Source organism: Sander lucioperca, chromosome 2, assembly GCF_008315115.2.
Source record: "Sander lucioperca isolate FBNREF2018 chromosome 2, SLUC_FBN_1.2, whole genome shotgun sequence".
NCBI lineage: Eukaryota > Metazoa > Chordata > Actinopteri > Perciformes > Percidae > Sander > Sander lucioperca.
In genome coordinates this window covers 4,705,570-4,730,511 of record NC_050174.1, presented here as the reverse complement: position 1 = coordinate 4,730,511, position 24,942 = coordinate 4,705,570, and the positions used below count along the sequence as shown (strand labels likewise).

Genomic DNA, 24,942 nt, shown 5'->3' with positions numbered 1-24,942 from the left:
ACAGTTTCTGTGATAAAGAACAAATGAAATATTCATAATTTGTGTATCATCCGTAGATTTAAGTTTTCAAGGGGTAAGTTCGGATGGCTCTTCTAGCTTGATTCTTGTTTTAATTTCCAAAGCTTTCTGTGAGCTATCCTAACAATAGCTAAGTTTCCATCCAATTGTATATCGAATTATCTAAAGTTCGGTAAAAAGAACTCATGCGAATAAAGCTGGTGAAAGTGTGTTTCCATCCAACGGCTTTAAAGCGAACAAAAACCTGTGCGTAATGACGTCACATGCTGTTTTGCGATCAAATTGGTATATCGAATTGATTTTAGACATCTTAAGGTGTTTCCATTCATTTTCGCACTGAATCGCACAACATTCAAGCAAACATTTGCAAATAAAGTTTTGCTAGACAAAATGGATCGTGCCATCTACCAACAAATGATCAATATTGCACAAGTTGTAATAGTGCTTATGTGCCAGTTGACAGCGACATATCAAGCTATAATAAGAAAACAACGACGCTATCAACACATTGATATGATGATGCAGATGCAGATGCACGTAAATACCCAACGACAACGGAGGCGGCCTGTGGTGTGGAAACGACAGCACTCCAAACAGTTCTGGAAGATCGTGGTTCAGAGACACTTCACGGAAACCCTTTGGTTGAAGCATTTTCGGATGACCAAGACAACATTTGACCTGTTGTGTAATTTTTTTGGCCCGTCCCTTTCCCCAGATCGCAAGCTAAGCGTATCACCATTGCGCTCTACAAACTGGCTACATGCGCAGAGTACAGAGTGGTAGGCGAAATGTTTGGAGTCAGCAAAACCACCGTGCACCGGTGTGTTTACGCCGTGTGCAATGCCATACGAACGAGGATGATGTGAAGGTATATATACCTACCTGGAGTGGATGAGGCGCATGATATCTCGCTGCGTAACTCCAGAGCGCACCTTGTGCCACAGGTGTATGGCGCAATCAAATTAATATTTTTTGGGGGGTTTGTGGGGTTACACATTTTATCCTGTATACACGCGTAGTACACATACACACAGTGGCCTAACAGGCAGCAGTGGAAAGCAATAACCTGTGTGTCATGCTAAATTTGCCATTTACTTGGTCATTGCTCTGCCTTTGTGTGGTTGGTTATGTTAGTGTGTGTGTGTGTGTGTGTGTGTGTGTGTGTGTGTGTGTGTGTGTGTGTGTGTGTGTGTGCGTGTGTGTGTGTGTGTGTGAGAGAGAGAGAGTTCAGTTTGTGTCAGGAGGGTAAAACCATGACAGCAGAGTAAATACACCCAGGTTTTTATTTGCTGCTAGTGTGACGGGTGATCAGTACTTGACCCCAGTGCATGGTTAGGATAATTATGTTGTCGTACAGCACTGAAACAAAAAAATAACAAAGACAGATTAAAGGTAATCAGTTTTGGGTGAGGCGTAAAATCCTCAAGCTGCTGAGAAAAATGTCTCAGAGACTGAGGTTAACTGGTAACAGAAAAAAAAGTGATTGAGAGTGCACAGGGTAATGGTACAAAAACAACACAATGCATGAGTAACAGGTAGGGAAAATAAATGACATTAATGAAAACAGCCTTGATGCAGGTGGTGTGACTCACATACTGTTACAGTTCAAAGCAAGCTCCGAGGACTACAGTCAAATAATTGTATTCCTAATTGAGATATGAAAAATGCGTATTTAATGATTGACAGACGCACAGTAGGGCTGAATAGTTATGGTTAAATCACTGTGACACCTTCAAACAATTTCTTTCTTGTGCATTTTTAAATGTTGACTTTAAATGTTCTTTCTAAAAGGGATAAATGGCATGTCATATTTTAATTTTCAGTGGAGTGCTGATAATAGCTTATATATATATATATATATATATATATATATATATATATATATATATATATATATATATATATATATATATATATATTAAACTGGGCTACATTCAAGTGACTAACAGCTTACTGTCCTGCAGTAATGCTCATGGATTTTATTCTTAAATATGTACATTTTGAACTTTTATCTCTCACAGTTACATCTAAGAATTCAGTCAAAGTACTGTATGAGTACTCTGAAGCAACACTAATGTACTATTAGATGCAGGCTGTATAGGCACACACACACACACACACACACACACACACACACACACACACACACACACATGCAAATACTGAATGCAATGCATTTTGGCAAGTATGTTGCCATGAATACAGTATATCTGTTTGCATATGTTTGTGATGATGTCACACAAAGTCAGCTGGAATGAAAAGCTACTTGACCAGTAAACATGGATGAGATTTGATCCTCTTTTCTTTCTCTCTCTTTTTCACCTCACCTGTCTCTCCATCTATCTCTTCCTTCACCTCTTCTTGTGTTGGAGTGACCGAAGTTCCCATTTTGCAGTCCCTCATAACTCCCCTTTTTTTCTCTCTGCTCTCTCTCTCTCTCTGTTGGTGGAAAACAGTGCTGATGAACAATTTCCCATTGCAGGAAACTATTATTGAAGGACCCCAGCTCAATGAGCGCCACTTAGCTAACCGTTAGCCACGTCTAGCCTTGACTGATGGACAGCATCAGCAGCAATGGATGACCCAAATGTGGTACTGGGGGAAATAAAACTGAGGACACAACAGCTTTAAGCTTTCTAATTAAGAGCATAAGGCCATTAAACGTTTTCATCAGATGTTTTTAAGACTTTGAACCAAGTGTCTTTGTACAGTACGTATGGTACAGGATGTTCATAGATTCATACTCCTGTTCACTTCAGCACGGCTGGTGAAATACTGAAGGCATTTGATGAATTCAGTCAAAGGAAGTTATTTTCCTGGCCTGTTGTCATCCATCAGGATGGTGTTGTTTGAGGTGTTTAGATGGAGGTGATTTGAAATGGCTGCTTTTTTCCCTGAGCTTTGGCATGTATCCACGTGGTAGAGTGTTGTCGATGTTGTTTTTTTCTTGCCCTGAAGGAAAAACTTATCAAAGTGACGTCATGGTAAACACAGAAAGTGATGCTTTAGAAACCAGATTATGATATGGCTCTCAGAGAGGCATACACAAAGAAACACAGATGCACACAGAACACACGCTTTTTCACATTCACATACACTTACACACCTACACACTCCTGCCATCTTCAAAGTGATACTATAAACAAAGAGGATTATGATGCAGCAAGCACAAAAATACAAGTGTATTGATGTACACACATGCACAAATAAACATGAGCAGAACACACACACATGCTGGTACACAAACACACACACACACACACACACACACACACACACACACACACACACACACACACACACACATACAGTATATACAGACTGTTGTCAGCATACAACAGCAAAGATTACAGGCTTTTATGAGTGATTGTGTGGCCAGGATGGCTAATTAAAAGAGCTGATCTGTATTAATCTCTAATGAGATATTACTGGTTGAGACGTGAAACAGTTAATGTGCTTTTTATGAATGAGAGGGCGGGGATGATTGCTACCTCTGACAATTAATCTTGTGAATGGATTCCTGTTACTTTTTGTTGTTTTGTTGATATGCGATCTGACATACGATGTTTAGTGTCTGTGTATAATCGGGAATGTACAGTATGGTGAGTTGATGCAGTAATTAGACCCAGAGCGTTGGCTTTGCTGTGTGTCTAAGTGTGTTTTTCGTGTGTGGTTGTGCATGTGTTTATGGTTGTGTGTGTCTATGAGGTGGGTGTATGGATGCTGTATTACATACACAGTACTTTTGTATGTATGAGACCAAAACAGAAACCATCATCACGTGTCCCAGGAGACCTCAATTATTTGTTCATTAAAGCACCCACATGCACAGAAATCAAAGCTCTCCTACAGCTCTCATTTGTTTCTTCATTGATTTTGTTTATACAGCAATTATTCATTATTTGTGTATTTCTCACTATTTGACTATTCTGATATCATGTATGTGTAATTACACAGCACCATCATATTGTGTTATTGACACTCTGCTTGGTTCTGCCTCCCCGCCCTTCTGTCGCTGTGTACCAGTGCTCTGCAAAATAAAATATAATGAGATGTGTGGATGTGCATGCGTGTGTCTCCTCTTCCTCAGAAAATGCCATTGAGGTGTCCTCGAGCAAGACTTGTCTTTTTGTTGGAATTCATTTTGATTATTCTTTCAAGTTATTATTCATTTATCTGTCCCTGCTCATGCTATTTTAGTATACTTTTAATAGCCTGTTAATATATAGTATAATCCTGATATATTATTTCTAGCAAATGAATTGGATTATTTACATAATTTTCCATTTATAAATTGTGTTGCTTATGTAGTAGGCTTGACCTTGTTGGGTTGTCAGTGTTGTTACTGATATTGTTAGTCATTTTTTACAGCCTCTTGGGAGTTTTGTCTCACTTGTAAAATGAGTATCTCTGTTCCTCCCACCCTGTTTACAATCTTTTTTATTATGTTGAATGTTGAATAAATTAAACCTAACAAGAAATGGAACAGCCCTGGGATGACCTTAGTTGTGTCTGGTGGGTTATATGAGGAAAATGTGCCGCACATGTAGCCAGAATGGGAGCAGTGCTCTATTTCATGATCATGATTAGATCTATAGATTAACGCTGCTAATAGGCTTCGTTCAATACTCGAACTGGGGTAATGCACTGTTCACACTCCATGCAGGGACATACTATTTATCTGCTTATCTGTGTGTGTGTGTGTGTGTGTGTGTGTGTGTGTGTGTGTGTGTGTGCGTGTGTGTGTTTGCGCGCGGGCGCTAAATGGCGTTGACGTTTTTCATCACACTGAGCCCTTTGCTTGCACTGGCAGCCACAGGAAAAAAGTCCCATTTAATGATTTTACAATAATTCCTGCAGTAACTGGACCATATTCAAATATATTGCACTGCATGTACTGTAAAATCAAATCAGTATAAAGAAAGTACTTCAGCAAGCCATTGCTAAACTGCAACTTCTAACATTAAAAGAAGGTGATGAACAAATGGAAATGGAACAAAATCATGGCAGCAATTTCCCAGTAAAACAGGGAAAATGTTTCATTTTAGATATAGATTATCATTGTTTTTTAATAGTTACAGTGAACACCAGGTATTGAAGCAATAAACCCTGTGCTACAATCTTTTAAAAGATCTATGATGATTTGCACTGAAAGCTATTATTTTGTTTAGCTAGTGCTGTAAGTTTAGAAACTTTTGTATTAATTTGTTTTCCAGCAGATTATGAATTAGTCCTTTAATGACCTGATATTTTTATAATAACTAGTGCTGTCAGTTAAACGCGTTATTAACGGCGTTAACGCAAACCCATTTTAAGATTAACGTTATTTTTGGCCTAGCAAACTTTGTAGTTTTTTTCACATGCTGTTGCAACAACTAAGAATGTTAGAAAAACTACAACACCACACTGGATCTAGCTAGAGTAAACACGGTTAAAATGCTGACAGCTAAACGGTGTAAAAGTGTGTCTGTATTTCACTAGAGAGGTTTCTAACACCAGACTGTAGCTGCCGTTGTCTGAAAAACACAGACTGAGCCTCGCCTTGCTAGCCTCATGGTGCATTCAAAGTTATTGTAAAATACCCTTTCCCATCCAGTGGTTGTTTTCGCCGTTTTGTGCTCCTTTTTTTTTTTAGATCAACTTTTTATTGTTTTATATTTTTGAACATACAGAACAGACAAATACAATTTGACAAGGTGCTCCTTTTTTAAATATAATATATATATATAAATCTTTCGGTTCAGGCACCATTTTAAAAATATCGTATCATGTTGATAAGAGCATTAAAATGAGAAAAAAAATAATGGGACAAAAATAATAACAAGGGACATTTAGAATAGATAAAAATGTGCGATTAATTGCGAGTTGACTGTGACGTTAATGCGATTAATCGCGATTAAATATTTTAATCGTTTGACAGCACTAATAATAACACACCTCTAATCAGTTTTAACCTGTTGAGATTTAAATAATATGATATCTTCAGATATCAAGATAACAAGAATTTGCATATGATTGTTTTTCTAATCTTTTATACAGTTAAAAGCATTATGATAAGTTTATTAAGTTGTCTCTTTTCACCTTGTCAGTGTTTAAAGGATAGCTAACACAAAGCAGACTTAAAGACTTCAATACACAACTTCTTTCTTAAAATAGTTGAACTTCTATAGAACATTTTAATTATCAAAACACAAATCAATCCATGTATATCTTCTAATGTTCAAGATCAAAAACAGTGACAGTGAACTAATGTTATTTCTTTAGCTGCTAGTTTATTTTGCATTTTATCCACATATTAATACAAACTCTTTTTGAATAAAACGTTGTTGAGTGCTATGTTGATGCATTTATAATCATCATTAGTGTTGCATCAGTTTTTATCTTGAGCAAACCAAATCCTTGAAAAAACAGAGCACAGTCTGTGCTGTCGCAGTAGAGCTTGAGCCATCTTGCAGTCTTTCAATGAAATAGTTATTAGATTCTGGTTTGTTACTGAACTGAACAAACCGGCAAGTCAGTGAACAAGCCTAGAACAAGTCTACATTTACATGTAAATCACTGTCCAGTGATAAATAACGTTTTACTAATTCTGGGTGCTGATCGAAATTCTATTTAAGAATCTAAAATCAGGCAGACAACAACATCTTTTCTCCACTTTTTACAGTATCACTGACAAACCTACAAACCACAAAACTCAAAAATACAGTATGATCTCTAAATGATGACAAATGTTTATGTGCCAAATATATATTATATGGCCTCTACTCTGGACAAACTATCTTTTTGTATTAAACAGAATTGTGCGCATACTTTAATCCTAAAATCTAACTAACCATGTTAACACACTCCCAGAGTTCCCAGTGTTTATTTCTGATAAATTGTGCATCGTGACATTTTTGACAGGCATGTAGTGGATCCCCAAAAAGACTTCCTGCTCAGATCACATAGTATAAAACTCTTCATGCATACACACACATGCAAACATGTACACAACATTTAAATATTCAGGAAAACATGAATTGATACCCACTTATGCAAATACATGCAAACACCCCCACTAAAAGCACATAAACCCATGTTGCTGTAGCATGCATCACTGCATGCCTTAACACAAAGGTAAGCTAACGCACAACATGATTTATTTATCAACACAAGTCATAAATCTCATAAATGTTATATAAACTTGTCATTGGCTGGGAAATGGAGATATTTCAGTTCTGTCACACAAACACACACACAAACAGTTCTGGATTATTTCATGTTTGACCTGGTTCTAATCCACACAAGAAGAGACAGAGATGCAGGGCGCAGGGTTAAGTGTTGTATGGTTTTAGTTGTTTGTAAAGACAAAATAACTTAACAGAGAGCCTTTGTTTTGAGTGCTGGCAGTCTCCCTGGGATACACACGCACACACACAGCATAGACATGGGGCCAAGATGTCTACAGTCTCTGTTGGCACACTTTAGGATTAAAAACACAGCAACAGGGAAGAAGGATAGAAAGAGAGAGGGTTGTCTGCCAACAGCAGAGAGAAGGAGGGGGAGGGACAGAGGAAGAAAGGGAGAGTTAAAGTGATTGAGTCAGGACGGAGAAATAAAACAAGAAAAATTAAAGAGAGGGGTCCTGAGAGCGCGACAGTGGTGCTGTTAGTGTTTGTCCCTGGAGAGAGAAAAATGGAGAATTCCCTTTAGATAGTTACACTCATATCCCATTTTCATTCATCACAGTTTGTCTGTGTGTGAGAGATAAATATTTATGTTCATATTATGAGCATGCAGAGTAAATTTGTGTGTGTTCTGACATATGTTTCTCTGCTCCGTCACTCTAACCAGGGCCAAAGTACTTGCCCCACTTATTACAAAAAAATGCCCCCCTGATACCACATAAGCACACACATGGACACATACTGTATACACACGCATCATTGAATATCTCTCCTCATGAGTGCAATTCACTGACTACATTATCTCATTAACTTTTCCTGAACCACAGTACATGGCACTATAAGCCAGGCATTAACCCATATCATAAACTTAATCCAAGTTCCCATAGAATTGCCAAATATTTTCCCTCCACTCTGCTTTTCCATATCCCAAACTTCAAGAGTTTTATTTACTGTATTTCAAACTCTGAGTATAGATTTGTCCCTGAAAAATGAAATATAAAGAAATCACAAGGATAATAGTGCAGTGCAAATACACACACACACACACACACACACACACACACACACACACACACACACACAAAAGTCTGTGGGATTCCTTTAATAGAGAAGCAGAGAAAATGGCCAACTAGTGGTAATAGTTGCTATTTCCTGCCTTCTTTCCCTCCTTCTCTCTTCCCTTTATTGCACAACATCAAGTCAAAACAAATCTCTATACACATACTCAAACAATATGTGTTTTGATTGCTTTATAGTGTATTGAAGCATCACCGATGGCTTTCTTCCTCCTCTATTTTTATTTTGACCCTACTCTATTTTTCCTCATCTTCCTATTTTTTCCCTCTACACCCTCTCTCCCTAGATTATTTGCAGATGGACTATTCTGTTTTTATGGTGTTATTTACTATTTCAATTCCGCTCAAGCATGTTTGGCTTGCAAAAGGTCGATGATGCCTTTCCATCTTTGTGTATTTTGTCCTTACACATCTTGACCCTGAAAGAATAGTTTGGTCCCAAACAAACATTTTGTTTTCCCTCAAGTGTGCTTTTTTGCTGTTTTTTTTAGTTTTTTTGTAGTTCGAGCCAAGTTTGTGGCTGCGAGCTGTAAAGACGTCCGGGTTTTAAAGCTGATAAACATCAACAGGGCTTTGACAAGAGAGGTGAAGGAAGGAGGAATTAAGGGAGGACAATGTGAGTGAGCGCGAAGAGGAGGAGGGATTAGGGAGAAAAGATAAAATAGCAAGAAAGACTTGTAAGATGGATGTGGACAGCACAAATAGGTGGAAAACGTAAGAAGGGAAGGTACAACACTAGAGAAAGCTTATTTCTAAAAATGTTTAACCTCAGGTTGAAACAAATCAACATATGCATCCTTGAGATTTATTTTTTGGTCCAAACCATAGTGGAAAGAAAATGTAACTTTGCAACTTTGTAAATGTAGCTTTGTTAGCTCTGATACTGCAGGAAAACCAACTACCTGCACATGAATAAACCTGTCATCCTGCAAGAAAATACTTTTGGGAGCAGGGGTCATCAGAATGAATTTCATTTACGTCCATCTAACTTCAGCTGGGATCCATCAGCTTTTCTCCAAGGTGTGTCATCATTTACCTCCTCTGGAGTTCATGCTGTCATCCAATTAAGTAAGTTGACCCTTATCATAGTCCCCAAAAATGCTATTTACTGTTTCTTAGGCTAAAGATTCAATTCAGAAAGCACACAGTCAAAAGTGAGGCTTCTACAAAGGATACTCTTGTTATTTTCCAGGTTATGAGACATTTTACATAAGTGGAGGAAAACACTTGCTGTCAATTACAGGGAAAAGGACATCAAGGCAGTTGGGATAAAGAAAGATCCGGTGGGATAAAGGCAACATTTGTGTTCATTACGTGTGGTTTGGTGAGTGTTTGTGTGCTCCAGCACTCTTTATAGCCCTGAGCGATGACCTGGGCTGGCTAATTAGGCCTCGCAGATATGGATGGGGTTTATGTGTACAGCCTCGCCTAGCATCATTCTGTCACTCACTAAAATGACCCTGGCCACCTGAGCACACTCAATCACCAGGCCGGACTCATATGCATACACTTTTGCAAGCGTGAATGCATGCAGACGCACACACATGCATACACTGGCTTCACACATACTGAATATATATATGCTGCATGGGATCGCAGGGTTCATCCCGACTATAAGGTAAATACACACGTATTGGTCACATTTTGTGTAAGCATTCATATCTAAACACACAAACATCTGTGCAAACCCACTCACTGTACTTTTCTGAATGTTTTTGTAGGCCATGCTTTAAATAACCTTCCAATCCCATTGGCTTATTCCCCTTGCTCTAACACCCATTCCTCCCTCGCTACCTCTCCCGGTCCTCCCCCTCCTTTCTGTCTCCCCCATCCATCGTCTCCTCACCCCCCATGCCCTTGTTAAACCCCCCTGGGAGCCTGCGTAGCGGGATGTGTGGCTAATTAAGGCGACCCACGCAGACCCCGCGTGTTCGAGTCCCTCTCCTTAGAGATGTACAGTGTCATAGAGCGAGCGGCAGTGCCGATGCTTACACTAACTCCCTGTCCCTTGTGTGTGTGTGTGTGTGTCGGCGAAGAGGTGTCAAACGTTGGAGATATCCCAGTCCCTCTTTGCATTTCTTTTTCTCTTTTTTCTCTCTGTTTGCTCTCTTATTCCCATTCCTTCCCTCCCTGCGCCCGCATGTCCTCCCTCTCTATCACACCACACAACTTGTCCTCCTTTCGCTCTCTCACCCAACCCTCTTCTCTTTCCTCCTGTCCTTGCTTTCCTTCCCTTTTCCAACCAGCTCCATTCTTTCATTCTGTCCTCATACTTTTGCCCTCCTACCCTCCTTAGGCGACGGGAACCCCAGAGTCCTATACTGCTGTTTAACTAATTCTTTTCATCATGTAAATCAAAAACTTGAGCTTGTGTCCTTGACTTGAGAGCTCTTGAGCATGTACGAGCAAACGAATGACACAAACAAACTGAGGGGACAGAACACCTCTGTCTCCCAGGAGGAAGCTAAAAGGATCTGCAGAAAGAAGAAAAGGAAAAGAAAAAGAGTTAAAAAGTTGCTATACTTTGTAAGAATGTGGGACGAAAGATTGTCTTTCAACGTGCAGGCAGGGGACAGAGGAGTAGAGGGGGTTGGAAGAAGTGCAATATTCTTGGCTTTTAGGGGGCAGGTGAATCCTGATGTTTTGAATGACCAACTTTGGGAGGGACAGAAACCAGACAGGAAGAAGTAGATTTTATGGAACAAGGCAAGTTTTTGGTCATATACGCAGTGTATATGACCAAAAACTTGCCTTGTTCCATAAAATCTTTTGGTAATATACACTGTGTATAGAGTACAATCCAATGGCCGGACAATAAAGTCAATACTTGATGGTTTTGCAATAACCCTGGGTTACGTTTTGTACTTCCAATGCCAACGTTTTTAAAATCCTCACTTTCTGAGAAAGCATTAGCCATTTTGCAAAGGCCAAAGACTGAGATACAGTAATAATCTCAGTGGAAGGAACAACAATAGGGTGGTGGGCACTCCACTGACCTCTTCGACACCCCATTAATAACCTTGTCTGATTAATAAATACTTAAATGTTGAGTACATAAAGACAGACTGCAGGAAAGGAGTAAAAGATAGGTTGAAAAAAGTACTGAGGCCAAGAGGAGATTTGTGACACGCTGTGTAAACCACAACTTTATAAAACCATGCTGGGAGAGGAGGACAGCAGTGGAGGGAGGAAAGGATCGGCATCTTTGCTTTGAATGTTTTCCACTTTAATGGCCAGCTTATGAGAGGAGGAGGATAGTGGGAAGGAGGGGGTGGGAGAACGGAATGTGGAGAAACCGATTTTACGTCCTTTTCTTTCATGGCTCTGGTGAATGCCTGTATTTTTAGCCTGTATTTTCAGCAGTGAGCAGGAGTGCATGGTGACAGAGCAAGTAAAGGATAGAGGAAAATGTAATGGGCAGCTGTTTGCTTTGCCTACTTGGAATGGAAAATATATCAATGAAAAAGAAGTATGAGGAAGACTGAAGGAGGGCATGATAGGGATTGGAGGAGAGATGGGAGTTGGGAGATTAGACAATGTTCTTTGCTTTGAGGCTCCTGTGAACATGTGTCTTCTTAACATCCAGCTAGCAGTGGGGGAAAGAAAGAAGAGGAGACAATGCATTGTGGTTTGCTTTAAGGTTGGTGAATTCCTTTAAGAGCTGGAAGGGAGAGGGAATGATACCAAATCAGCTTCAAGGTTGCATCGTAAAACTCATTTATTTATTTTATTCAATGTCAATTGCCAATCAAATGCCATCACAGCTTCATGCATGCATGTTTCTGGTGGCGGTCTTGTCCAGTCAAGGTACTAATGGCCGAGTTATTCTTTGATTTATTCCCAAGGGGGTAAGCGAGCATCCGGAAAGCATACCTCCTATGGGGAGATTCTGAGGCAAGCCATCACCTTCCGCTAGCATTCCATTGACTCCCTTTCATTTTGGCGTCACTTTGACAGCGAATAACTTTACATCTGAAGCGTTTAAAGACTCTATTTGTCCATTGTTTATTTCTAAAGAAACGCAACAATGTATAAAAGGCTCCATTACCTTGTATCTCACGTTATGGCTCCGTAGCAGCCATTTTTGACACGATTGTGTCATGACCACGCAACTTTCTGTCGCACAGTAGAGGAATTACAGTATAGTCAGGAGAAGCTCGCAGGCAATCGGGGGGACATGGAGGCATACAGTCAAGGGAGAAGCCCATAGAGAGTCCATGAAAGCATCGGAACAAAATATTTCAGCAACGTTTTGATGGATTGGAAATACTTCGGTATGTGGCAAGTGAATTCATATGAAGTAACATTTATCTTCTATTTTATGAGTTTAGTGAGTAACGGGTAAGGGAGGGGCATTCGCAGTTTTGTTTCATTGTAATATAATGACAAGAAAGGCTTCTTATCATATCTTAAAAAGTTATCCAAATAGCCATTTACACAATTGCTTTGTTACTTACAGCATGGCAACCAATATTTACACCCAATGCATTCATTCATTTTAATATGTATTCTACTGTAGTCACCGAGGCAGTGTGGAAGCAGCTAACCTTTTCTATGTTATACAACCTTTTTGATTTCAGCACGTACAGGTTTTACAGGTGAGATAAATTACATTAATATTGAAATGGACACTGAATTAAACTCATGCAGTCATGCACTCATGCGTCCAGTGCTCATGTTACTTGTCTTCTGAGATGATCTTTTGACATTCATTCTCGATAGTATTTGGAGTAAGTTCTATTTCCATATGATCTAAATGCTATTGAGTAGCTGTAAGAATGAAACCAGCACAGATACGTGCTCTGACTGAAGCAAGAGCTCGTCAGTAAATTCAGACAGCTAAAATGAAATATTTTGCATCTACTACTTGCAGTGTTCCTCCTGCTATTTAATTTAGTTTCCTAAAATTTGCTCTCGCAATACAATATCCACTCAGACCAACAAAAAGCTTGATATTGTGTGTTTTATGGTTATGTTATTAGGCAGTCAAAGCACTTGGTAAGAAGTCAGGACGTGTTTTTTTTTCTTTTACTTTAATTTAACAAATAACCCGCACTGGGTCTTTACCTAACCTAAACCAAAATATGTTTATTACCTAAACCTAACCACATGCGGGAGTCTGGGGATTCAAGACCTTGTCTCCAGTATTAAAAACCTCCATGTACCCTGACAATCTGTTCTCACTCCCAACTCGTTATATACAGCAGTTTGGTCAGTGGCCATCAGCGTCTGATACCGACGCACAAGGCACCCTTAAGTCTATGAGACGCACTGCGCTTTCAACTGCTCGACCACAGTGAGATGTCGTAGTTTAAAGAGTGACAAAGTCCGCATAGGGAGGATAGTAATAAAAAGCGACAAAGTCCCCGTAGAGAGGAGGGATGGGTCAAACAAACACAGGACTTTAATCTATGAGGCCGCTGTTAGTTTCCCGTGTGAAATCAAAAATTAACATTGACTTATTGCACGTCAAGTTCTGTATGTAACCTATTTAACAAACACATTTTGTTTTAACCCAAACCACAATATTTTACTGCTCCATCTTCTGTCTCATTAAGTTGATACACAGCATAAATCACTTGGCAATGGAAAAAGTGATATTACTAAGGATATCCACCCATCCATAGATCTTTTTGCTGTTGCTTAGGCACAGTCCTGGATACCAGTTGGTCTCCCTCAAAGGCAATATGTTTTCTAAACTATTTATTTCTTCTTAAAATTGTTTATTGACCTCATGAAGTTCTGCAAAGAGGTCAAATGAAAGCAGATAGGAAATCAATGTCTCGATGTCAAAAGCACACTTTCGTTTTTTGAAATCTTAGATTTGGCTTATTCTTCTTTCAGTTTCCTCTGCCCAGATTTTCACCATTTTGGGATTTAAGCTAGTGCACTCTTTTCCCTGAGACCTGGAGTTTTATCCTTCAGTCTCCTGTCTTTATCCACACACAAGTTGTCACATTATCCCACCTACAGAGGAAAACATCAAGTGTTAGACATTTAAAAAACAATAATACTTTTCTACGTAGGTTTGTTTGTGCTTCCTGGTGTGGCAGGGGAAGGTTCCTTCCCTTCCTGCTGTCAGTAATTGGTTCCTCCTGTCAATAGAAGGTTAAAATGTGTTTCATAGCTGACAACAGCACCTGTCCTCACATCTGATGATTCCCTGTCTCTTTTTCTCTTGCACTACCCCCTTCATCTTCCCATCACTCTCTCAGTCTTTCTCTCAATCCCAGTTCCTGTACACTTCTTTGTTTTTCCCTGCTCTGTTCCTGTGTTTTTCTTTTTTCTCTTCATTTATTTCTGTTTATATGTTGCTCATTCTACCTTTCCTTCTCTCTCATTATCTATTTCCATCTCTGTTTCAGTTTCTTAACAAGCTGCTTCCTGTCTGTCTGGCACAGCTGTTGATTACCTAATTACCTTGCCTTTCACACACACACACACACACACACACACACACTAATACACACACTCCCCCCCCACCTCTCTCTTTCACACACATACACACCCATAGAGGAAGCTTGCTATTGTTTACAATCAATCATAAAGGCTGTGTGCCTGACGTAAAGTTTTTATTTTGTGAAAAAATAAGCTTGGTGTGCATATGCATATGTCCTAACACTGTAATGCATATTGTAATACCACATAAGGTGGAGGAGTGGGGGCATAATAAAACGTGAGTTATGTGTGACACTATCAGTCAGACTCTCTTATGACAAAATGAACATTTCTTGCCATTGTTGGGCTAATAAATGGAGGGGGCATTGACATATGTAAAGAACACACAAGAACAAGATGGCCATGCCATACAAAATAAAATGATATATATCATGATTTGGTTTGATCAGAAAACACATATGTGCTCCAATAGTAAATGTATGTTTTCCAGTTTAGCTCTTAATTCTTAGTGTTTATCTACATGAGCTAATGCTCAAAGCTTTATGCTAATGTTAAGAAAAAAAACCTTAGAGTGCACAGGGTGTTCTTTCACCTTTTGGTCAACAAGAAAGAAGTGGTGATGTTCCTGTTGTCTCTTCAAGACCAAGAGCAGCCTCTGGGTCCATCTCCTAATTTGTTTTGCACAGAGAGTATTGTTTTATGGTTTCATTTATTTGCATGAACAAATGGCAAAGCCTGAACAAAGAGGATGTGCAATCTGTGCAGATGACACATAAAAACTCCAATTGGTGCTACAAAAATATCTCAACCCTAGAGGAAAAATAGAAGACAACAGCCGAGCACATAACATCAAACTAAACACAAGGGAGAATGGACAAACAACAGAATCCATAAATAGCACACAGAGACAATAAAGTATCTTCCTAAAGCTGAGAGATTGATAGTATTATAAGGATAGGAAAGGTGTGTGTGTGTGTGTTTAGTTCTAATGTACATTTAAAGAGACAGTAAGGAAGATAGTGTCTGTTGCACTACTTCCTAGTGTGTGTGTGTTGTTCAACTCCGAAAATAAGCCTCTCTCATCTGTTTTAATTGGTATCATAAATTGGTGTCATAAATTGTTACCCTGTTTTCCTTCCTGAAGATTTATCTGCGTGAACCTACCTTGAACCAACCCTTCTTTCCTCTTGTGCCCCTTTCTTATCTATCGACTCTCACGTCATCGAAGTGAATGGAGCGATTGTTAGAAGATGTATATATTCTTGTGTGTCTCATTGAACCTTTAGAACGTCGTGAACTGAACTGTGCTTTGTGTCACTTTTTTCGCAGAGATCTCGTAACTGCTTTCAGAGTCAACTCAAAGAGGTCCAGCCAGTAGATGATAGGATCAGAATCAGAATCAGAATGGGCTTTATTGCCAAGTACGTTGCACATACGAGGAATTTGTCATGGTGTTGTTGGAGCATGTCACACATTCAAATATAAGAAGGATAAAAAGAATAAAAAGAATATAAACAATATAAGTATAAACATATACACACAGTATGTATTAATAACGATAAAATAAATTTAAATAAATAGTAAAATAAGTTAAACGTACCACAAAAACATTCCGGCTCGGATTGGTTTATAATAGTGTGTGTGGATATGCCAAAAATCGGTTTCATATTCTGTGGTATTTTACTGGCATAATTTCCCATGTTTACAAACATTGGTTTGAACTAGAACAATATGTAAGACTTAAGAAAATTGTTTTTCAGATTGGATATTGACTTAAACCCAGCCAATGACGCAAGTTGGTTGACTACAAGTAAAATCCATTTCCATCCCTCTGTCTCTCTGTCTTCCACTCACTTTTTCTTGCTTCCTATTCGATCTCTTTTCTCCCTTCCCCATGTAATTAAATTCAAAGGTGCTTTTTGGCATGAGATAGAGTACAGAGGTGCTTATTGCCAAAGAAAAAAACAACAAATAACAGATGAAATAGGTCACCTATTAGATGAAATGACACAAATCACACCCTCCCTTTTTATCGCTATTGACTCTTTCTCTCGCTTCTCGCCACCTCATTTTAGCATCGGTGGAAACCTCTTTTTCTTTTTCTCAGCCTAGCTCTCTCCTCTCCTCATTATGTGTGCCATTAGCTTGGACACGTGCAAAGGCCTCTGCCCTCCTTTTCTTTACACACAAACACAATCGTGCGCACACACTTTTTGACTTCACCATAACACACAAACATACTCACAGACCCACATTTACACATGCTTCCACACGTTCTCTCTTTCACACACAAACACTAATGCTCTTGAGACTAATTATCAGTCAGGTGTGTCATCTTATATTTATTTGGGCCAGTGAGGTGCTAACAAGCATTTCTCTCCTTCTCTTCTCTTGCTTTTCCTCTATTTTGCCATCTGTCTGCCTTTTTCATTCTCCATTCACTTCTGTCACACCATTTTGTTTCTCTCATCTTTCTCTCTCTCTCTCTCTCTCTCTCTCTCTCTCTCTCTCTCTCTCATCTTTCTCTCTCTCTGTCCCTGTCTCTGTGTCTCTCTCTCTCTCTCACTCTTGCTCTCTCTCTCGCTCTGTCTTCCTCCTTCTCTATCCGACATTGCTGAGGCAGGGGTTTTACAGGTTGTGTTCAGTGTCAGATCCAATGAAAAACTGCCAGAGACAAGGGGGTGAAAAAGAAGCGCTGTGCTGCATTAAAATCAGACTGAAGCAAAGGTGTGGTTTTGTGTCAGTCGACTGCTGCAAGTTTTATTCAAAGAAAATGGTCTCAGCAGTCTTGTCATACTGTAGTCTCAGTCATGTAGTGGCAAAGAAAACAATGCACAGACTATGACCTCCAGTTGGTGACAACCAACCACCAAAAGTCCAATATAAACAAAACTTAAAATTCTTTAAAAGCAAAGCACTTCACAAGGCTTTGCTCACTCTAAGGCACTCATTGCGATTACACCAAGGGGCAGTTATGACAGCATGAGGCATATTGCTGTTGCTAGGAAACCACATACCTGTCTTTCGGTCTCTTGTGTGCCAGTTTTAGTGATAACTGTCTCTGATATCCATCAACAGCAGCTACTTATTTATCTTAGCAGAGTTAAATCTCACAGGAATATTTCTGGGCACCACACTGATAACTGTAAGGCCTGGCTCAGAATTTGGAGCTGTGTAAAGCAAGGTGGATATACTATCTCGGGAACTAAAGGAAACGCCACAGGAAACCTCTACACAATATTGCAAGAGATTACTGGTGGCTCTATATATTTGCTCTCAAGGAGGGAGACTTCTTCATGTTCTTCAGAATGTGTTGGCACAATGAAGTTCATGTCCTTAAAATTGTAATATTCTATTCGCTGAGACTGCCACGTTTTACAACTCATATATGCAGCCTATATTTTATATCCTGATAAATAGCCTTTAATCATTTTAATCAACTCTTCTTAACTAAGTATAGAAACTAATTATCAGTTCATCATGAATCATTATAAACATTGCACAAACTTTGCTGTGCTATCTTGCTATGTGGAGGCATGTTTCACCATTATGTTTAACAGTATAATCAAACAAGTATGTTAACACTTAAATGTCCCTCAGCCACCTGGTTACAAGACTTTTTGATTTCTGTTTTGTATAGAGCTTTACTCTATGAGTAATCGTGCACTTCTTTCCATCCTTCGTTTCCATCCAGATGTAGTCGCTTTGCCTGCATGTTAGCGGGCATATGCATATGTGTGAAAGATGTGAAACAATCTTACATTCCTAACAGAAGGGTCAAAGTTAACCCAGAGCCATCTTTACGCTTGGCCTCTTCTGTCTTGTAACACATGTGAATACTGTAGTGGAAGTTTTTCTTGTTAGCAGCAGGAGTGCGTATCAAAAACACCAGATGAAACAAATAAGGACGATTTGAGGATTAAACCAAAGTTTGGTCTTTGAGTATTTATTTACATTTGCAAATGCAGAGAAAACAGTTTCACAAGTACTCATGGCACATCTGAAGGGGTCTTCTGACCCAGCTAGAAAACCATACATCTATATAGTAAGAACTCACTTAAACCACCCCCCTCCAGGATAATTTTAGCAGCTACGCAGATGAAAAAACACCACAAACAGTCACAATGACTTTACTACCTTTCCCCTCTGTTCCTGCTCCCTACTTAGCCTAAACATCTGTTAAAGCAAGAGACAGAAGGAGATACAGTTCAAAATGTTATGGCCCTTTTCCTCCTTATCTGCTAAAGGTAAACAGTAGGAACGCTGAGTTCCAAAAAGAGAAGGATATTCTCAACTAGGCCAGAGTTTATGATGCCAGTTGCTTCTTCTCTTGGAGTCTCTTAAGTCTATAACAAAATTAAAGATTATTAGGAAACTCCTGTAAAGTATATAAGAGAATCTTGTAAGATATCAAACTATAATGTTAAAATAAAATTCCCATTACAATACATACACTCCACAAGACATATAGCCAAGACAGATGTACATATATAGATTAAACAGATGTGTAGGCAGACATCACAATGTGTCATTACATGGATGATGAATACGCATCCCTTATGAGCAGAGATAATTCTACAGCACCAGAGAGAACTGTCTGTCACTGTTCACCTCTCTACTTCATCGTCACTAATATATGTGCTGTAAAACAAACACATATATCTCATACAGAGTTTTATATGTAATATTTGTCCTTTGTTATATACTGTACAACTTAGGTTAGTAGGTTAGTAATATTTATTTTGACTCTTGTGAGTAGGATTCAGGTAACCTTCTGGAATGTATAGGTAATTGTAGGTCTTACTGTGTGTGTGTGTGTGTGTGTGTGTGTGTGTGTGTGTGTGTGTGTGTGTGAGAGTGACCTAAGCTGGCTGGCAGGGGGCCAAATTGTAGCCAAAACTTTGCCTCCTGAGGCTAAACATTTCTTCCGCTCTGATTAGCACATTAGCATGTCCCAATAAATGGCCAGGGACATTAGCATGGCAGCTAACGAAAAGGGCATCGACCAGGGCGTTTGGTGACATTATATGCTAGTTCATTGTTAATCGATACTATGCTAAATAAAGGTAAGTGGCTGATAATGTGTTTTAAGAGAGAGCATTGTAAAAGGGTGGAGGATGCTGGCGTGTCGGTTTCAATTACAACATGACTTCAGGGGAGGTGAGAGTGTCCGAAAAGAGGAGGGGGAATGTCAAATTGGTTACTTATTATATACATTGTTAAACACAGATGTATTTTAAGCTTAACCCCCCCTACACACACACACACACACACACGCATACACACACACACACACACACACACACACACACACACACACACACACACACACATACACACACACACACACACACACACACACACACTCTTTATAAAATGCTTTTCAGTTCTTTTACATTTCAACTCATAATCAGTGTGCTTTGATTCTAATGTGCTAATTTGCTATGCCTTTTTCTGAAAGTTTCAATTTCTTTGCCGGTAACACAGATAAAGTTTTTCTTCTTGGAGTTTAAGCAAGATTAAAAAAAAAAACTTCTACAAGATGAGAAAGCGTGGAGAAAAAGAAACAATGCTGTCGCTGCTCTGTTTCTGACACAGTTTAAGGCCTTCGTGATGAAACGGGGATTTACGTTGATACTTTTAATCCGTCAAGCTGATGTGTTGCGTTGCTGTGCCCTAGAGCAAGGCACATGCCCTGGATTAATCACATGTGATCCTCGCAGACAGTCACTGACTCTCTCTCTTTTTCCTTTTTTCCCATGCATACAGCAAGTGTGTGTGCTAGGAGAAATGCATGTAATAGTAGATGACAAGTGTGCACACACATACACACACACACACAGTCAGACTTATGCACAAGCACACACTTGTTCCACCTTTGTACTTTGATTTAAAGGTTCATGGAAGATTTATCCTCCTACATTTTCTCTGAAACACACACACACACACACACACACACACACACACACACACACACACACATACACAGAGGCGCACACAGACACGCACAGACACACAATGCTTCAACCTTTGAAACCTGTACTTATAAATTCATGGGAGATTAATTCTACTTTTTTCTGTCACATACACCAGTGCTTCTTTTCAACTTCCTTCTCTCTTTCTGTGTCGCCTCTCTACGTATCTTAACACACAAGTACCCACATAGATTATATATCCAGTATGCGCACAAGGCTTTTAAAATAGTGAGAAGTCTTTGGTTTAACCAACTTTTACCAGAAGTACTTAAAAATGATAAACTAACAAATCAATGTATACATGACTTTTCACACTGATTTGCTGTCCCATTGATGCAAAAGTTGTATGTGATTGATTGTTGCTTGAAAAAAAAGGATTGCAGCTGGTCCTTGATTTTTCTGTGGTGTTGTTTGAGCTTTTAAGACTCTCAGCTTTTGTGGTTAAGTCGAGACAAAAAACGAGACAAAGACCTCTGCTCTACTTTTTGATGTCTTCTTCTGAAAAATATTTTAAATTGCCTCTGGGGCTCCAAAGGGTTTGCAGCACTTGGTGTTTGCTGCTGTTTGCGATTTTTATAAATTAGTTTGTAAAACGCTGTGGAAGAGGCCAGTGTGGACCAATCACTAGCATTCAGCACTGAATGGGAGAGTACTAAGAGTAATGAGTTTTTTGGCGGCAGGAACTACACTGCAAGAACAAATTTAAGGCCCTTATTTCTCCTTTGGAAATGTAGGTGAAGTTTCTGGGTTCCTGGAAAGGTTACGGCAGTGGAACCCAGCTATATTTAACACAGACACCTGCAAAGATAACAGACAAAAAAGTTAAAGGCATGCACACACATAAAGACATACAGATAGGTACACAGAATAAGAATTTGTGCATGACACCCACTCCTATTCTTGTCTATGTCTCTTCCTCTCTTTTCTGCTCTCTCACCCTCTTTTTCTGTCTTCTTCCCATTCTGTATCTTTCACCCTCTGTCTGACTCCCCTCTCTCCTTCTTTTCATCTCTCTCAACCTCTAATTATCACCTCTTGCTCTCTTACTACAACCAAGTCCCTGTTTCTCTCCTTTACCATCTCTTCTTGGCTCTCGTCTCTTTCTCCTCCCCTGTTCCTTACACACACACACATGCAGATTTGCAAAGAGCTCTCTGTTCCTTCCCCGTTATTTTCTCTTCTTCCCTCTCGCTCCCGCTGCCCCCGCACTGCGCTCTCCTCATTGCGCTCTCCTTAGTCTCCCTTCTTTCTTGCTGTCTTTCTGCCTGCCCTCGTTTTTCATCAGTAACTAATGGTGCTGGACTCACCACTTAGGCTCAGCAGAAGTGTGTGTGTGTGTGTGTCACATTTGTTTCTTGATTTTTTTTTTCATAACAAATAATGCTTTTCCGGTCACTAAGCTTTACTGGCGAGTCAGTTAAAATGCCACTTTTAAGTATTCTACACACGCTCAAAATAAAAAGGTTGCAGAGAGGTTTCAGACTGCAACCATAGGGAAACTTAAGAAGGCTCCATGGGGAATCTCTTCGGAGTTAGGTGTCTTAAAGGGGCAATCCACAGATTTAACACATGAAGGTCACTTTACACCATTGTCAGCTCATTCCTTCGTTACTGTTACTTACTGAAGTGCATTTGAACTGTGATGCGACCTGAATAATGCAAAACATTTTGAATGTGGAGTGAGTAAGTGAAAATGTATTTAACTGTAATTCAAGATGTATTTATTCTAAAAAAAAAAATCTGTCAAAAAAGATCTGATTGCTGCACAAATGGGCCATTTTGGAAAGTATAAAGACGTTGTTCCTGTGACTTAAAAGTTCCAATCCTGGATCAACTGATCAACCAAGACATTCAGAACTGGTGAAGTGCAGGTAAAATGCTATCGTCCCACTTTAAAGTGGCCATATTATGCTCATTTTCAGGTTCATAATTGTAATTTGAGATTGTATCAGAATAGGTTTACATGGTTTAATTTTCAGAAAACACCATATTTTTGTTGTACTGCACATTGCTGCAGATCCTCTTTTCACCCTGTGTCAGATCTCTGTTTTAGCTACAGAGTAAGACCTCGCAACTTCTGTAACATCTTTGTTGTTGCACATGCGCAGTAGCTAGGTAAGGATTACATGAGCTAGCTAGCTGTTTCTGCAACTTCGGCCTGTACAAGGCAGGATTAGCGGGAGACTTCTTCTAAACGAGGGCGCATTTCCAACTTTGTGTGGAATACCTGCAGAACAGGGACATGTAAGTAGTTCTATACAATTTATTTTGTAGATTAGGGTGAATTTGTGTGTTGTAGCAGTGTTTTGCCATTGAGAACGAGCTAGCATGCTAGCGCTAGCATGCTAACGGTTAGCCCCCTAGGCCCCTCGTCTCAGCTATTTGCGTAGAAAGCCGTGCAGATTTTGAACAGCTCACCCGGAGACTGAAGGCAGGACACATTCAGAAACCCGTATCTCACTCAAAACAGCATGGATGTTTTTTTTTCAAAGTTTGTATGCGTGTGGAAGCACCAGAGACCCAAAATAACACCCCAAATCCCAGAAAAAGTGTTTTTTTCATAATATGGGCACTTTAACAAGTGTCAACAAGCAAGGCGCTTAGCTGCTCTAGACTATGGTTGTTCTGAGAGCTCATACTGTATTCATGTGCATAAGAAAGTCTTAAAGTTGATGCTTTCTCAGTCAACAATCCTTGAATAAACAGCATTTAAAAAGAACAGACTGAGCTGCTGCTTTTCACTCCTACTAATTCTTCAGAAGTCAGGAGGAAGTGAGGTATTGATGGACAACACATCTGCTTCCAAGTGTGTGTGTGTGTGTGTGTGTGTGTGTGTGTGTGTGTGGCATTGATCTAAGAAAGCAGCTCCTATAAATTCAATCAGTCCTATCCATTCTCTGGCTGTTGACTTTTAGCTGCCCAGCTCCCAGCTTGAAAAGCATGGCTACTTTTATGGAGATCGGCCATTCATTTTCCTCTATCTTTCTTTCTCTTTGTATTCCTCTCCATCCTTCTTTTTCAACTTGCACATTGACTTTTTATTTTCTGTCTGCCTCTGTGTCTGTGATTTGTTATTTCTCTTTCAGTTTTTCCCTCTGTCTGAAGGTGCTGTTATTGGAAAACACCACAATGTGGTGGCTTGCAATTCCCAAACTACAACGTTTCTCCCTCTCCTTCAAAACTCAATGACAATGATAGGGACTCTGTAAGGAAGTGTACAAAAGGCAAATGCAATTGTATGAATAGTTATTGAGGGATTTAAAACACAGACAGATGGCTAGTATTGCGTGCTGTGGAGGAAAATACAGATTTTGCAATTACAAGGAAAACATACAAAAAGCTTGGGAAGGAACAGTGCCATATATGGGGCAGTGGTGGCCTATGAGTTAAGGAAGCGATCTTGGGACCGGTTCAATCCCCAGACTGGCAGGATAAAATCTAGGTGGGGAAAGTGAACGAGCAGCGCTTGCCACCTCATTACCACCACTGAGGTGCCCTTAAGCAAGGCCCTTAACCCCAACCGCTCCAGTGGAGTTGCTCAGTGGCCAGTAGATCAGACTGTGGTTGTACTGGGCAGCTTCCAGGTATGAATGTGTAACTGGGTAACTGAACCACCAACTACCGCTGACCTGATGGAGTACCATGCGGAGCACCATGCGGAGCACCATGCGGAGCACCATGCGGAGCACCGCAGCCAGTGTCGCAGAGCTCTGTAGCGGCTAAACACATGATATCATACGTTTTAGTGTGCATAACTTTTCATATGATATCATATGAACCCGTTCATGGGGTACTTTCCATAAAATCATCTCTCAATGCAAATCAAACCAGCTATTAGGCTAACTGAAATAAAACCATGCCAATCTCTAGGTATGGTGAACGGTATGTGATGATGTGAGGCTATTTTAATTCCAAAGGCCAAGGGAACTTTATCAGGATGCATAGTATCCTGGATCCATGAAATAAATGGGCTTTAAAAATAAAAATCTGCCTGCCTTTATGGGAACTTAACATAGGGGTACTTATGCCCCCTGTATTTTCAGGAAGAACATTTATTTTTTTACGTTAATTATTCATTCACAAAGAAAATTGGTGTCCTTAAAGATTGGATTTTTCCTCATTTTTTTAATTGAGGCATTAAGATGATTTTTTTATTCCTCTTTTTAGTCAACTATAGCATGGGTGTCCTAATTTGTTCACATGACTGTATATATATATATTTTTTTTTTTATTATTATTTATTTATTTATATTTAGTATATTTAGTTTGCGGTTTGTGTAAGGGCATTGGAATATACCGTGGATGCTA

At 39.5% G+C, this 24,942-nt stretch overlaps 1 protein-coding gene and 1 long non-coding RNA gene across 2 annotated transcripts in view; both read left to right on the top strand.

Moving 5' to 3' along the window:
* Nucleotides 1-24,942, top strand: part of si:dkey-215k6.1 (transmembrane protein 132C) — a 267,170-nt gene that overhangs the window by 139,059 nt on the left and 103,169 nt on the right. The gene's annotated exons all lie outside the window — the stretch shown is intronic.
* Nucleotides 22,483-24,942, top strand: part of LOC116054078 — a 12,328-nt gene continuing 9,868 nt past the window's right edge. Inside the window, exons 1-2 of the long non-coding RNA XR_004105993.2 lie at nucleotides 22,483-22,494; nucleotides 24,007-24,008. This is a non-coding gene — a long non-coding RNA (uncharacterized LOC116054078). The remainder of the gene's footprint in view (nucleotides 22,495-24,006; nucleotides 24,009-24,942) is intronic.